The following is a 15,952-nucleotide window of genomic DNA, read 5'->3' on the forward strand; positions in this document are numbered from 1 at the left end:
AGAAGTCAAGCGGCAAAGGCAAAGGATCATTCCTAAATTTTATTGATTTGTGATTACTCACGCAATACTTAATAATTACATTCTTGTTGCCAAGGAAAATGTAAATTACAATAAAGGTAGAGAAAATACAACCCTCTTGACCATTATCACCCCACCTCCAACTTGATTGCTCCCCAGAGGTAAGCACTGTTGCAGCTGTGTGCATACCCTTATGGACACTTTGCTGTGTTATTCTACACTCACTACGTCTTGGGGATGGTTGCATGTCCGTACCAACCCTAATTTAGTTTCTGTTACCCAACTGCCAGACATTTAGGTTGTTTCTGATTTTTCACTCTTATAAAAATAATGCATGGGAATGCAAGATGGTGCAGCCACTCTGGAAAACAGTATGGAGGTTCCTCAAAAAACTAAAACTAGAGGTTCCTCAAAAAACTAAAAACTAAAAATAGAGCTCCCCTACAACCCAGCAATTGCACTACTAGGCATTTATCCACAGGATACAGGTGTGCTCTTTCAAAGGGGCACAGGCACCCCCATGTTTATAATAGCACTATCAATTATAGCCAAAGTATGGAAAGAGCCCAAATGCTCATCGATGGATGAATGGATAAAGAAGATGTGGTATATCTATACAATGGAGTATTACTCAGCCATCAAAAAGAATGAAATCTTGCCATTTGCAACTACACAGATGGAACTGAAGGATATTATGCTAAGTGAAATTAGTCAGTCTGTTGCATCCACACGACTCCTGAAACAGAATGCTACGGGCACCAGTGACAGTCACAACAAAGTTTATTACAATGAGAGGCAAGGCCGACCGATCGGGACCAACACTCTTGATAAGAGAGCGCCCTGAACAGCCGGGGTACAGAGTTTTTATAGCCAATCACATCGTTTTATCATCACCTGGGAACAGAACAAAGAAATAGTTTCCAGATGAGTTAGAACCAGTTGCCAGATGAGTTAGAAACAGTTGCCTAATGAGGTGCTTATTTTAGACTTTCTGCCTCTAAGTTGCAACCAGTGGATCTCCTTGACCCTGCCTCTGATGCTCTTTTCTTTGAACTTTTGTTTCCTTAATTGGTGAAGCCTAATTTACAAGGGTATGAGGCTTAGTTTACAAGAGTAAAGCAAGGCTGTTATCTCTTAACCTTCAGTGTCAACACAAAGCTGTTATTTTTCAAGCTAAGCATTAGCCCTACACTACAATTTAACCCTTACAAGTCAGAGAAAGACAAATATCATATGACTTCACACACATGAGGACTTTAAGATAAGGGAAGGGAAACAAAAATAATATAAAAACAGGGAGGGGGACAAAACAGAAGAGACTCTTAAATATGGAGAACAAACAGAGGGTTATTGGAGGGGTTGTGGGAGGGCGGATGGGCTAAATGGGTACCGGGGCACTAAGGAATCTACTCCTGAAATCATTGTTGCACTATATGCTAACTAATTTGGATGTAAATTTAAAAAAAAAACAAAAAATCAAATTTAAAAAAAAACTTGAAAAAAATGCATGATGGGTATTTTCCCCACTGTACATATCTCTCTACACGCGTGTAAAACATTAAGGAGGGCAGACACCAAGAAGGTAACTTTGGGTCATAAATTTAGTATGTTTTAAATTTTAACAGATATTGCCAAACTCTCCCCAGGGAGGGTTTTTGTGAACTCTAGGGTTAGAGTAAGAGGGTGAGTAGAAGAAAGGAAAGAAAATGTCAGGAGAGCCACATATATACTCCTGGGAGCCAGGAAATCCTCCACTGGCCCCCTGGGGGTCAGCATCTCAATCCTCTTTCCTGAGTGTCTTCACCCATTACACACTGCCCTGATAATCAAGGCAAGTGGGGTGGGAATGGGACCCTCTGAGATCAAGGAAAAAAATCTACACTTCACCCCAGAAACAACTTAAAACTCACTACAGAGGTTTGCACTTTGTTTTAGTGGTTACTGCCCCCCTACTCCTCCCACAGAACACAGGGTCTGGATGCAGGACTTTCTGCTGCCCTGGGAGGAAAAAGGTCAATAAAGAATCACTCGTGAACACAGAGATGCTGGGGGTTCTATAACAAGAAGACTAAACATCTCAACAGGAAAACTTTTCTATTCGGATAACTTACCAGACAAAAGACATGCTTATAGCCTAAGTGAGCCCCAAACAGGCTTTCTTTGTGAATATGTGGACTTGCAATACAGCGATGACATGTTATACACAAATTCAACTGTGTGTGACCATCTTCTATAACCAAGAGCTTGCATGTGAAATCTTTCTTCCATACTACACATTACATTGTACAATTCAATATACAATATAGCACAGAGATCATCGTTCATTCACTCATTCACATCTACTATGTGCAGGTATTGTGCTAGGTTATAGGGATACAAGCAGTGAATAAAATGGGTTTAAAAAATCCATGCTGGGGTGCCTGGGCAGCTCGGTGAGTTAAGCATCCAACTCGTGGTTTCGGCTCAGGTCATGATCTCACAGCTTCATGGGCTCAAGCCCGGCATTGGGCTCTGCAATAACAGTGCAGAGCACACTTGGGATTCTCTCTCTGTTCCTCTCACACTTGTGCTGGCTCTGTCCTCTCAAAATAAATAAACTTAATAATAATAATAATAATAATAATAATAATAATAATAAAATCCATGCTGACAAGAAGCTAACTTTCTAGTGAAATGTTGTACACACAGAACCACGTGTGCTCTCCTTTATGGGTATTTCAAGCATTTTCATGGTTAATTTTCACTGCTCATGCATGATTTTTGCCTTAAGTGGGATATGAGAATCTAAAATCCCCAAAAGATCGGACTCTACCATACACAGAACCTCAAGTTTCTGAGAGATCCTAGTCCCCAGTCCTCGTACTGAGGACCAGGACATGGCAGACACTCAGGTTTCTGACCCAGCATCTTTCCCATTTTGCCATTTATTGGACCTGGAATGGGGTGTCCCCAGCAACAGGGGACCCACAATCTCATTTTCTCCATCCCCACTTCTTGCTGACCACCAAAATGCTTGGTTTGGCTATATATAAAAAAAAAAAAAATGTAAGTTTTCTTTTCTTTTTAATCATTTACCATTTATTTCAAAAGGCCACATAGAATAAGGCAGACTGTTAAACGTGTCACACTAAATTTATTGGTACATTATTCTTGTCTCGTTGACACAACATGTGGTTGACCCATCCCAGTTATCTGCAACTTCAGGACTCTGGTGTCTTCAACACAAAGTTTAAGCCACTGAAGTTCTCCCCCCAGAGAGGAGAGAACTAACTGCATGTGACAAGCATAGAGCCACAAACACAAGAATCAAACACTCACAGCCTATGGGTCAAATTCAGCTAGCTTCTGTTTGTGCAAATAAAGTTTTATTGGAACACAGCCATGCTCCTTTGTTGGCACATTGTTTGGGTGCTTTTGCCCCACAATGGCAGGGTTTGAGCAGTTGCTACAGGCCACAAAGCCCTCAGAGCAGAGAATGTTTTCTTGCTGACTCTCCACAGGAAAAGTTAACAGCCTAGACTACCAGAAATAACAGCTGAGGAGTTGTGTAGCAAGGGTGAATAAAATTAACATCTCAAAGGCAAATGACAAGTGGTGATGACTTACTCTACAGATCAAAAGCCAAAGGACCAGCACAGAACAGAGAGGTCCATTTGGAGGATTTTCTGAGTGTCCAGGACTCCGCCCTGCCTTCTCACCTCCACTGAGATTCTTTCCCTCCTCCAGAGCACTGCTGTCCCAAAATGGAGCTTGTGCTTTAAATGAATTCAACTGTACATCTCCTATATGCCATTTTTAGAGGAGTACATTAAGTGTTTTAATTTATCTGCCGGGTGGTGGAGGAGATGGGGGGAGGACATGCCTGGGAGTTCCAATGCTCCTCTCTGCAGGCCAGAAGCCCTCAATAGCTCTAACAGAAAAAAGTCCTCACATCTGTTATGCAAACACGCCATGTGCAACCAAAAATAAAACCCACACTGATGAAAGCCGACATTTCGGAAGATAATTTTAGACTTATTTTAAAACTGTAGAAACAGTCTTACTGAAATGTAAAAACCACAGCCCCAAAATGCCTGACCCCCTAGTGATTAAGCTCAAGGCTGCTTTAGAGGTCAACACGCTCCATTCCATTACAAACCTCCCACCTCACCTTAGCTTCGCTGTGTCCAAAGACGCAGAGAAAACATTCCTGAGTGCTAATGTGACCCCAAAGGTCAATAGAAATGATGGCTAAGCTGACAGCAGGGTCTCCAAGTCGCTAATGGAGTTCTCGTACTTGGAGCTTTCAAACACACCCACGTGCATACGGCCTCTCTCACATCAAGGGGTTCCTTCTGCATACACTCACCAAACTGGTCTCTTTCTCCCCGACCTGAGGTCTGGTTCTCTAAGGACAACAACCCTATTACTCATACTTACATCCCCTGCACTTTGCACAGTGCTTGGCATCTACATAGTAAAGAAGGAAAGACAGGAGGAAAGAAGGAATTATAGGACTTAAAAGACTTTTTCAAGCATGAACTCAGATTACAGTGTAACCAAGTAACACGATCACCCTGTTAAATTCTGAAGAGCATCAAGACTCAACTATTCACAATATTTATGTAGTGTTTTGAGGCTACCCACTCCTAGTTCCCTCTGTGTTGTGCCATTTGTCTGCTCCCTCGGGCCCATTTTTATAATGACAGAACTGTTCATTTCCAACCGTAAGCTCTTGTCTGCCCTATTTATCTGCGGAGCGCTCCAAGGTCCCGTCGGCAGACAGCTGCTGAAGAGATGCTTTTGAGGATGACAGAGAAAGGGGGCAGGAAAACTTGAGTTCTCACATCCTATCATTCTTCACTTCCCATAGCCAGATCCACCCTGAAACAGAGATCCTCTTAACACCTGATGCCCCTCCCCCAAAGTTTCTAGGTAACAGACCCGCAGGTCTAAGGACAATAACTATTGTTTCTTTTTCTCTGGCTCCGGGCAAGCTCATTATTACTGGACAAGGATCAAACCTCTCTGCCCTTGGTTCAGACTGGGGGAAAAAAAAAAAAAAAAAAAAAAAAAAAAGACTCTCAGCAGGGTATCCATTAGTTCAAATGACTGCTTGTAGTACAGAACTATTTCCCACCATCATTTTCCCCCTGGAATTCGGAATTCACTTGTGTGCAGAAGGGTGAGGCCTGAGGGAGGGGAGGGGTGAGGGATGGGAGGGTTGCAGGGACTCTGTTTTCTCCCACATGTTGTTAGGTCTGGATGGAATTTACACCAAAGATAAAACTGTTTGGAAACATGTGTCCCCAAAGTCCCTCGCCCTTGGAAGGGAGGGGACCCAGAGCATTTAAGAGGTGGAACCTCACTACCAGCTCCCCACAGGAAAATTTTCATTAGGGCACAGTGAGAATTTTCCCACGGTGTCCTCACAAAGGACTTGGGGTTTGATGGCCCAAATCCACCTTTAACCTGAGAAACATACTCATTGATAAACTTGGCACATGCAAGGCACAACAGTACCATGAACTCAGCTGCTGTTAAGAAAGACAACTTCTGAGAAGCATTCTATGCCAGCTGAATTTAAAAACAAAAACAAACACAAAACAAAAAGAACAAACTCCAGAATCAAAGAACTGGGTCAGGTCAGCAATTATGATTATTTTTCTGCTAATGTGACTCTTGTTCTAACACAAAAACATAAAATGCCAGCTAAGAATGGGGAGTTCTACTCTACAGAGCTCTAACGCTCCATAATAACACCTGCCAGGTCTCAGGTACACAGTTTTCTTAACATTCAGCCGGTAAACATCAAAATCAAAATAAGAGCCAGATTTTCCAGCTTCGGTGTGAATACCTGCCATTCTATGCTGGGACAAACCACTCAATGTTTTGGATCAAACTGGAATATTTTTCATTGCTGTTTGCTTACTTCTAAAATATAATTACAGCACACACAACTTGAAGGCAGTTTCTATTTTACATGCAAAGCCACTGGATAAATAAATACTAGATTTGTGACTGCTCCTATTTTCTACTTCAGACCAACAAGTCGTCCCTTGAGCCCAGCTTTTGGCCCTCACAACAGGAAGGAAGCAGGTGGGGGAGATAAGCTAAGAAAGCTGCTAAAGATGGTAGTTTCCAGAAGGAATCCTCCTCCTCCACTGGCTACAGAAAAAAGATTGGCAGTCAGGAGGAAGAAGTTTGCGAAGGCCTTCCCTGTTACACTTCTGTCACCATCTAAGCGACAACCAGACCCAGCGGTGCAGAAAAAGGCACTGGCCAGGCAGCCGGGAGACCAGCACTCCTGGGTTCTAGTCTCAGCTCTACCTGGGGTCACAGCTTTGGACAAGCCACTTCCCGGGGCCCCACCCACTCACCTGGCAAAAGAGGGGTCTGGTTAGGATTAAGATGTTAAGATTCTCCCATTTTAAAACTTCTAACCTTTGGGGCACCTCGCTGGCTTTGTTGGTGGAGCATGTGACTCTGGATCTTGGGTTTGGGGGGTTGGAGCTTCACACTGGGTGTAGAGAGAGATTACTCAAAAATAAAAACCTTTAAAAGCAACAACAACAACAACAAAAACTCCAAAATACCTTCTAACTTATCATTTAAATCATATTCTAAAAGAGGTAATAATTTTCTCTGCATAACCCTTATCATATCATAACCATAGGATACTTGCTGTCTCTTCACAAAGTAGAACACATCATAAATGTAAGCTGGATCTTTTTTCCATTTATCTGTTTAACTAGAGCCTTTGCCTAGAAACTGTGTTTCAGTGTTTCTTTTTCTTTCTTTCTTTCTTTCTTTCTTTCTTTCTTTCTTTCTTTCTTTCTTTCTTTCTTTCTTTCTTTCTTTCTTTCTTTCTTTCTTTTTAAATCGCCTGTGACTACCACAGGGAGGGCTTTCCCACCAACAATACCAACTCTAATGCCTTCACATTCCTCTTCATACTACGGGTTAAAAATAAAAGTAAAGTGCTCATCTACCAAATTTCAGAGCCTCAAACATATTGCATCAGAACTCTGTCAACACTAGGAACTACCGAAGTATTGTTAAATGTCAATGGACTAAAACATGTACTTGTAAAGAGCCTTCTGAATTCAAAATTGTTTCTAAAGAAAGTAGTTTTCCTTAGAAAGCTCATCTGTACACTGTGGTGAGAACAGAATTTAGAAACGGGGTATCATCTGGGAGAAATACAAATGGCAAGCAGTCATTCATGGGATTTAGCCACTTGGAGAAAGATGTCAAAAGGAAGTGAACGTGTGAAGCTGGGGACATTCAGGAACAATCCAAATCCAAATAACACAACTGGAATGTGACATCAAGGAGCACGGTAGAGGTGAATCAGAACTGACTGGAACGCACAGTGGAAACCCAATACTTTTATGACCTGTCTGTGGTTAAGTACGTGGTCAGCACTAGATCTGGAAAAAAGAAGGGGAAGGCAACTCCCAGGGTCCCCAGCACAGCCCTGAGAAGAGCATGCCCTAACTAGCAGATAATCCATACAGGTACAACCAAAGCTAGAAATGAATGAGCTGCCCCAGGGAAAGGGGAAAGGCAGCAGATGAGAAGGGCAGAGGACCGTGTCTCAGGCTTAGGCAAGGAGGAGTTGACCGCTTTGTTCTGGATGATGGATACTACAAGATTTGGATGTGGCCTTGGCACTAAACTGGCTACAAATAATTCTTTCTTTTTTTTAAGTTCATTTATTTTGAGAGAAAAACAGCACACATGTATGTTGTGCACCTGAGCGGGGGCAGGGCAGACAAAGGGGGAGAGAGAGAATCCCAAGCAGGCTCCATGCTGTCAGCCTAGAGCCCAATGCAAGGCTCACACTTATGAACCCTAAGATCATGACCTGAGCCAAGATCAAGAGTCAGACGCTTAATCGACTGAGCCACCCAGGCGCCCCTGGCTTAAAATAATTCTTTAACTATTTTGCTTTCATCTACTTCCACATAATTTTATATTAATGTTGGTAATATACATGAATTTCCTGCTACCACATCTCCTTCTCCTTTCTCCTTCTAAGATAATAATGAACAGCGAAAATTACTGAAAAATACAGATCAAAAAAAATTATATAGCATACACTAGGGAATGTGTCGTGAGACAGAATTTTCTGAATAAACAGAGAAAAATTCTTTAAGCCTATCTTGTTACCTTTGTTCAAAGAGCCTAAATCCACAGTTAGCAGCCTTAACATTCACCTCCTTTCCTGTTACCTGGTACATTTTGGACTTCACAATAAATGTAGAAATTGTAATTACAGTATGTAGTTAAGATTTTAAAAGTGGTGGTGGGGTGTGGGGGGTGTGGTGTAGTGATGATTATTAGTTGGGAAAGAAAGGGCCTGGTTTAGATCCAACTCAGTGTCCCACCTCCACCACACATTAGTCCGGAAATGGAATGGTCCATTGAGCCCAGTGGACCAAAGGGATCAAGAAAAATTCTAAATAGTTACTTGGATAAAAATGCCTGATTGCAGTAAGCAAGGGGTAGACTAGTTCCGGTGGAGAAGGGTTCCTTGGATCTCAGGCTGGGGCTACGGGTGTAGACGTGCACAGACCGCTCGAGCACACCCCACTCAGCAACTTCCCTATTGCTCACCGAAACAGAGGTGGGTGAAGAGAAGCCTGGTGTCCACTCTCATACTTACAGCTCTTTCTCAAGAGTTTAAGCTGTTTCAGGAGCGGCAAATCCAAATGCCTTTCTTCGGGGCAAGGGGTAAAGGTAAATGTATGAGACACTGTAAGCAAACAACCTGTGTTGGGACCTATGATGAGCTATGGCATGCTCGCCCTCTCTGAAGGAGCCAAATATAAATTTTAAAATAACAACACCAACAACGATAATAACCACTGGCCAGACTCACTTGCAGTCTCTGGGAGTGGCACTGGCTGATGGCGAGGGCAGGGTTCTAACGTCAGACTGGCTAACTTTCACCAAGTTCAGGGAGAGAATGGAGTTTCGGAAATGCTTTTAAGACACTGAGGAAACTGCAGCCAAGAGTCCTGCTCACGATCCTATTAGACCTGGTCCACAGTTCTTTTAAAGCCCACTCTACCCTGTAGCATTATTACCCTGTGTTGAATAGACAAAAAGCTCTTTTCATCCAGGGCAAGAATAACCAATGACAGGAGGACTGCAGTTTTCTGCATTATTACTCCCTTAAAGGAAAATGGACCTAAACCCATGAGGAGAAAATACCGCAAAAAGTAAAACACGTTTCCAAAAGTAAGATTACAAACAAAGCAGAATGTCTTCTAAAACAAATGAAGGGGGGCGCCTGGCTGTCTCGGTTGGAAGAGGACACGATTCTTGAACTTGGGGTCATGAATTCGAGCCCCATGTTAAACACGGAGTTTACTTTAATTAATTATTTAATTAACAAAAAAAAAAATGAAGGAACAAAAAAAGGCTGCTATCAAAAACAAAAGATCTTAGTAGCCTTTCCTCTCGATACACAAACTAATTCTTCAAAATTTAAATTTAAAACAAACATACAGTAGGGGCGCCTGGGTGGCGCAGTTGGTTAAGCGTCCGACTTCAGCCAGGTCACGATCTCGCGGTCCGTGAGTTCGAGCCCCGCGTCAGGCTCTGGGCTGATGGCTCAGAGCCTGGAGCCTGTTTCCGATTCTGTGTCTCCCTCTCTCTCTGCCCCTCCCCCGTTCATGCTCTGTCTCTCTCTGTCCCAAAAAATAAATAAACGTTGAAAAAAAAAATTAAAAAAAAAATAAAACAAACATACAGCACAAAAACCAGTCTTCCACAATGTGGAAGATGTGTTTTGGTTCTGAAGAAAATAAAATGCAAAGGTCCAGCCATCTCAGGTACTGACCTACCACCCATCTCAAGGATTAGAGCAGTGTGGTGATCACATAGGATGGGAGTGAAGGAAAGGACCTAAGAAGTTTCTGGTCAGGTGCATTTAGGGCTCTTCCTACTTGGCCTGGCTCACTGAGCTCAGAGGGAAGAAGGCTCGAGGGCCATATCAATCACCTGTCCTTCCTTCTCCAATGTACGTTTGGTTTCAGAGGCCCCTCCTCCACAGGAAACAAGAACCTCTCTTTCTTGTCCCTCTCAAAATGCCAGTGCAGAGGCGCCTGGGTGGCTTAGCAGACTGAGCATCTCTTGATTTCAGCTCATGTCATGATCCCAGGGTCATGGAATCTAGCCCCACATTGGTCCCCACACTGAGTGTAGAGCCTGCTTGAGATTCTCTCTCTCCCTCTGCCTCTGCCCCATCCCCTGCTTGCATGCGCTCTCTCTCTTTCTCTCTTTCAAATTAAGGGGAAAAAAAGAACTTTTAAAAATTAAAAAAAAAAAAAAAAAAAAGAAAGAAAGAAAAAAACCAGCAGAGGCACCTGGGAGGCTGGCTCAGTTAGTTGAGCGTACAACTTCGGCTCAGGTGATGATCACAGAGCCTGCTTCAGATCCTCTGTCCCCCATTCACTGCCCCTCCTCTGCTCACACTTTCTCAAAAGTGAATAAACATTTATTGAAGGTGGGGGGAGGGGCACCTGGGTGGCTTAGTGGGTTAAGCGTCCGACTTCGGCTCAGGTCATGATCTCATGGTTCATGGGTTTGAGCCCCACATCGGGCTCTATGCTGACAGCTCAGAGCCTTGAGCCTGCTTTGGATTCTGTGTCTCCCTCTCTCTCTGCCCCTCCCCTGCTTGTGCTCTGTCTGTCTCTGTCTCTCAAAAATAAATAAATGTAAAAAAAAAAAAATGGGGGGGGGGAGCCAGTGCAGATTACAGGGGGGTCAAAACCTCAAAGTGTCATCATTTGCTTCCAGAGAAGTTCCATCTTGATTTAGTGGTGCAGGTCAGTAGACTTATATCTCTCTCAAAATACCTACCCTCCCCATTTGGGAGTTGTTGTTTTGTGGGGGTTTTTTTGGTCACCCTACATTCTGAAATGGATTTTTAATCCCCTAGGCATCAAGTATCTCAAGACCATACCTGCTTGAATTACATGCCTAATGACATGAATGTCCTGCAGTAAAATCGCTCCTCCATTTAAGATGGGAACCATGCTCCAGGAGAAGACAGAAGTCTCGCCCCACTCCACCAGCACAGCAATTTCCTCTGAGCCCAAGTTCTCACGGGAAAGAGGAGTTTGCCTAGTGACACAAGGCAGCATGAAGTGCGGCCCCGCGGCTCCCTGCAGTTCCCTCTCGCTCAATTTTAAACACAGGCCACCTTTTGAAACCAAGGCAAACACTGAAAACAACTGAATAGGAGGGCTGCCCTCATGTTCTTAACCCCAGCAGCCCCCGTCCCTTGCACATAAAGGTGAGAATGCCGGGTGGGAGGCAATTATACACTCCCATCTGGGCAGTTACAAGCACACACGCTTTCTCCTCTTCCAGTCACATCCTCAAACGTTACCACAGCCCAACAAAGCGGGGGAAGGACTGCAGCAGAAGCCCAGTGTGTGTCCCCACAAGGGGACCTTTCAACGCCCGCCCTCAAGCATCGCCTGAGGATGAGGTCAGCCTCTACTCTATAGGCTGCAAACAAGCTGACTTTGTGACCAGCTGGCCTGCCCACTATGAAGCCCTAAAGATGGAAAAGGATTGGTTTCGCCCACAGGGACCTCATTCCTTATGCAGAAAGCCCAGCCAAACCATTTTTAAAGAAGTACATTCAGGAGACAGGCATAGAAACATTTACAAGAGCCAGTGTGAGGTGTCCGGGCAGCCCCTTCTCCCTCTCGCTCTCTCCCTTCCTCCGTCCCTCCCTCTGCAATGACCCCAAATCACACTGTACATACACAGGACTGCTGGGCTCACCTCCCTAAATATCCATCTGTTTTGACAAGGACATACTCTTACTCAAGAATTGATAATAGCTTCCAAGTGGCCATCAGACCACGGTCAAATGCCTAACTTTGGCAATAAAATTCCCGCAAGGTCATTTTACCTCCCCATGTCTCATCTCTGTCCTTCTACACGTGCCTCGTCCTTGTTCTCTTCCCTCCCTGTCAACCTACACAGCCAATCACTAAGAATGCATTCAGCCTGGGTTCAAATCCCAACTGTACCCCTTAGAGCGGGAGACCTCGGATAAGGTACTTAAAGGATGCAATGCCTCAGTTTCTTCATATGTAAGGCAGGAATAATGCTTAGCTGAGTGCAGCAGTGATGAACCGAGATAATTCAGGTAAAATGCTCAGAATAAAACCTGGTGCGTGGTATTACCCAGTAAATATTAGCAATTAAAGTACTCATTATTCTCACACAAGTCACTTCCATGAAGCCTCCCTTAGTGATACCACTCCCTTAGTGAAACGCTTTCTGTTTCTTAAATGTTCTACCGACACTTAGAAACCATACATGCTAGCTGGAGTTGTCAGGGACAATTTCATGGGGCAGGTTAGTTGGATGGCAATAAAATATTAAAATTAGTATTATGAAAGTTATATCCTAGGGGGGCCTCAGTGACTCCCTTGGTGGAGCATCTGACTCTGGATTTCAGCTGAGGTCATGATCTCATGAGCATGGAGCTGCTTAAGATATTCTCTCTCTCTCTCTCTCTCTCTCTCTCTCTCTCTCTCTCTCTCTCTCCCCCTCTCACCCACTTGTACCCTCTCTCTCTAAAATAAAATTAAATTTAAAAAAAGAAAGTCATGTCCTAAAATGTATACCAGTGGCTCCCAAATGAACCCTACCTGTAGTAATGTTGCTCATGGGTTCACCACTACACATTTGTATACTTTCAGGTTTTGTTTCTTGGATCCAAAGCTAAATTCTACCAAGACTGAAAACTTCTTAAGGGCTGGAAATGTACCACAGACAACTGACACACACTGAGAATTCCTATCACAACCACAATAGATCCTCAAACCGATGCTTGCTGAATTGACAAAGAGAATATGATGTTACCTGAAAAACAAAGGTAATAAAAGGGAGATGAAATGCCCTTTCAGTTTTCCTCCTCTCAAACGTCCTGCCACAAACATACAAGATTAAACCATGGTATGCGGAAGACAATTGGTGGTAACTACCACCAAGGTGCAGTACAGCCTGATGTAGCCTAACGAGGCAGTCTTAGCTCTGGGTCTCCCCACCTCCAAATTTCCAAAGCGCTTCATGCATCCTCTCATACGGCACTGACTAATTTCCCCCTTGTTCTATGCCTGAGATGACTGATGGATGATAAGCTCCATTTCTCACAAGTTTGAATGCCCCAGAGCTCCCACTGCAGTGCCTTACTGAGGAGACATCCAATGTTTAAAGCACGGAGTAGCTGGGTGGCTCAGGGGTTAAGCATCTGACTTTGGCTCAGGTCATGATCTCATGGTTCATGAGTTCGAGCCCCGCATCAGGCTCTGTGCTGACATCTCGAGCCTGGAACCTGCTATGGATTCTGTGTTTCCCTCTCTCCTGACCCTCCCTTGCTCTCTTTCTCTCTCTCTCTCAAAAATAAACATTAAAAAAAAAAAATTAAAGTAATCAGGGGAGAAGTGCAGTGTCACAGGTTTTGACAGTAGTTTCCCCAAATTCCAGATCATACATTCGCAATTATAAAAGCAATGCCCAATGGGAATGCAAGCTGGTGCAGCCACTCTGGAACACAGTATGGAGGTTCCTCAAAAAACTAAAAATAGAACGATCCTATGACCCAGCAATTGCACTACTAGGCATTTATCCAAGGGATACAGGTGTGCTGTTTCAAAGGGACACATGCACCCCCATGTTTATAGCAGCACTATCAACAATAGCCAAAGTATGGAAAGAGCCCAAATGTCCATCGATGGATGAATGGATAAAGAAGACATGGTGTGTATATATATACAATGGAGTATTACTTGGCAATCAAAAAGAATGAAATCTTGCCATTTACAACTAATGGAATTAGAGGGTATTATGCTAAGTGAAATTAGTCAGAGAAAGACAAAAATCATATGATTTCATTCATATGAGGGCTTTAAGAGACAAAACAGATGAACATAAGGGAAGGGAAACAAAAATAATATAAAAACAGGGAGGGGGACAAAACAGAAGAGACTCATAAATATGGAGAACAAACAGAGGGTTACTGGAGGGGTTGTGGGAGGAAGGATGGGCTAAATGGCCAAGGGGCATTAAGGAATCTACTCCTGAAATCATTGTTGCACTATATGCTAACTAATTTGGATATAAATTTTAAAAAATAAAAAATTAAAATTAAAAAAAAAAGTAATGCACAACAGAAAACTTCAGAGAGCCTAATGGATAAGAATATGTCAAGTGTTTCTAAGGAAATGGTTGTTCTGAATCCCCTGATGTGGGACCCAAGGAATTTAACAAAAATCCCCTACCCCTGGACAAGCAGAGCAAGACTAACTCCATTTTGTACTACACCCACCATCTCATGTATAACCCCCACATGACCTACTTATTGCTGAAGACACTCCCCCACCCTAGTCAAGCCGCTGAGCACACCCTTACTGGAAACCGGCTCATATAGGAATGCGGAACCCCTAACCGCCAAAGAATGTAAACCCCACCTTTTGCCTGCAAAACTTGCACGCCAATTCTTAAACCCCACCTTTTGCCAATTCCGACCAGAGTGATAGGCTAGTTCAAACTATAGGGTAAATTGTAATTCAATTGGCCACCTGCATGTGGACCGACATGACTATGCAACTTTCTGTGTGTGTTACAATCTCACTGGCCACTGGCCCCTATAAAACTGCTACGCCTCTTAACCTAGGGGTCCAAGTCCCTGCTCCGCTGTGTCGGGTATACTTGGGCCCAAGCTCGAGCTTGCAAATAAACCCTTGTGCGTTTGCATCGGTATCGGCTTCTTGGTGGTCTCTCGGATTTGAAATCGGGGGCATTACACTGAGAGTATATTTAAGATAGCCTGTAGCTTCAGCATGAGGGTGGGGAAAAGAGACACTTGCTCGGGAGTTGTTCCTGGTGATGGCGTCTCCACGGTGGTGGGGTTCCATCAGAGTGCTGGCCCTAGCCTTCTCCCCCTCCTCATTCTGCTGGGCCCCAGGAAAATGGGGTTTGGATAGCTAGCCTTTGCTCTCCTCCTTTCCCTTAGACAAGAGCTGCCCCTGGCAAAGAGTGCTCCTGCCACTCTTCTCGGGAAACTGTATCTCTGCAGGGGAAGTATGGCCCAGCCTAGGGGGACTGGTGCCTGGGTAGGCTCCCTCAGTGGAAAAGTCTAACTTGTTTTGGGGTTCAGTACTAGGAGGCCCACTTCTCTGCAGATCCAAGCCATACTCTCTCATATGAGCTTTATGAGGGACAGAGGGTGATGTCTGGCATCCATCTACTGACACTTCGGTCTTTTTTGCCCATTTGTTTAGAGACTAAGAGGGGAAATGTTATTTACTGGGCTCCCTCAAAAACCCCAACACGTGCCCCTGTCATCTGGCTGATTAAAATGCCTTCTATGGGGAAAGTCCAGGAAAACGCCCTGCTTCATCAGCATCACAAACCAGGCCTACTTCTGCATACATTGCCCAAGAAATGTCTAAAAATCCACTCCTCACCCTTGGAGACACCCGAACCACAAATGACATGTCAGCAAAGTAAAAATCGCCCTACTGCCCACTCCTCATCATCTGTGGAATTTTCTAAACTTTATCAGGCTTCCCAAGTAGGCCAAAGAGAGTTTATTATAACAGCTGCTACTTGAGACACTGGAAGCCATCCTTACAACAAGGGAAAAGTACCAAGTCTACAAGAAAAGACTGTACATCTAGGAGGAACAGTTATAAACAAGGCATAGACCGAACACACAATACACCAAAGAACAGACTGTATCTGTTCTACTGCTAAAGTTCAAGACTTTGAATGGTTCCCCTGCTTGGCAGGAAAGCAATGAAGAGGCTTCAGGAAGGTCTGGAGATAATGAGTATACCCCTACCCACACCAGCGTGGCTGGGCCCTATCCTTTACAGGGAAAGTTTTCCCACACACCCTCACCAATCATCAT

General features: G+C 43.9%; 1 protein-coding gene across 1 annotated transcript in view; it reads right to left on the bottom strand.

The window, feature by feature from the left end:
* The window catches only part of SERINC5 (serine incorporator 5), a 103,651-nt gene that overhangs the window by 44,945 nt on the left and 42,754 nt on the right, over nucleotides 1–15,952 (bottom strand). The window lies entirely within an intron of this gene.

The sequence above is a fragment of the Felis catus genome, chromosome A1 (genome assembly GCF_018350175.1).
Source record: "Felis catus isolate Fca126 chromosome A1, F.catus_Fca126_mat1.0, whole genome shotgun sequence".
Taxonomy (NCBI): Eukaryota; Metazoa; Chordata; class Mammalia; order Carnivora; family Felidae; genus Felis; species Felis catus.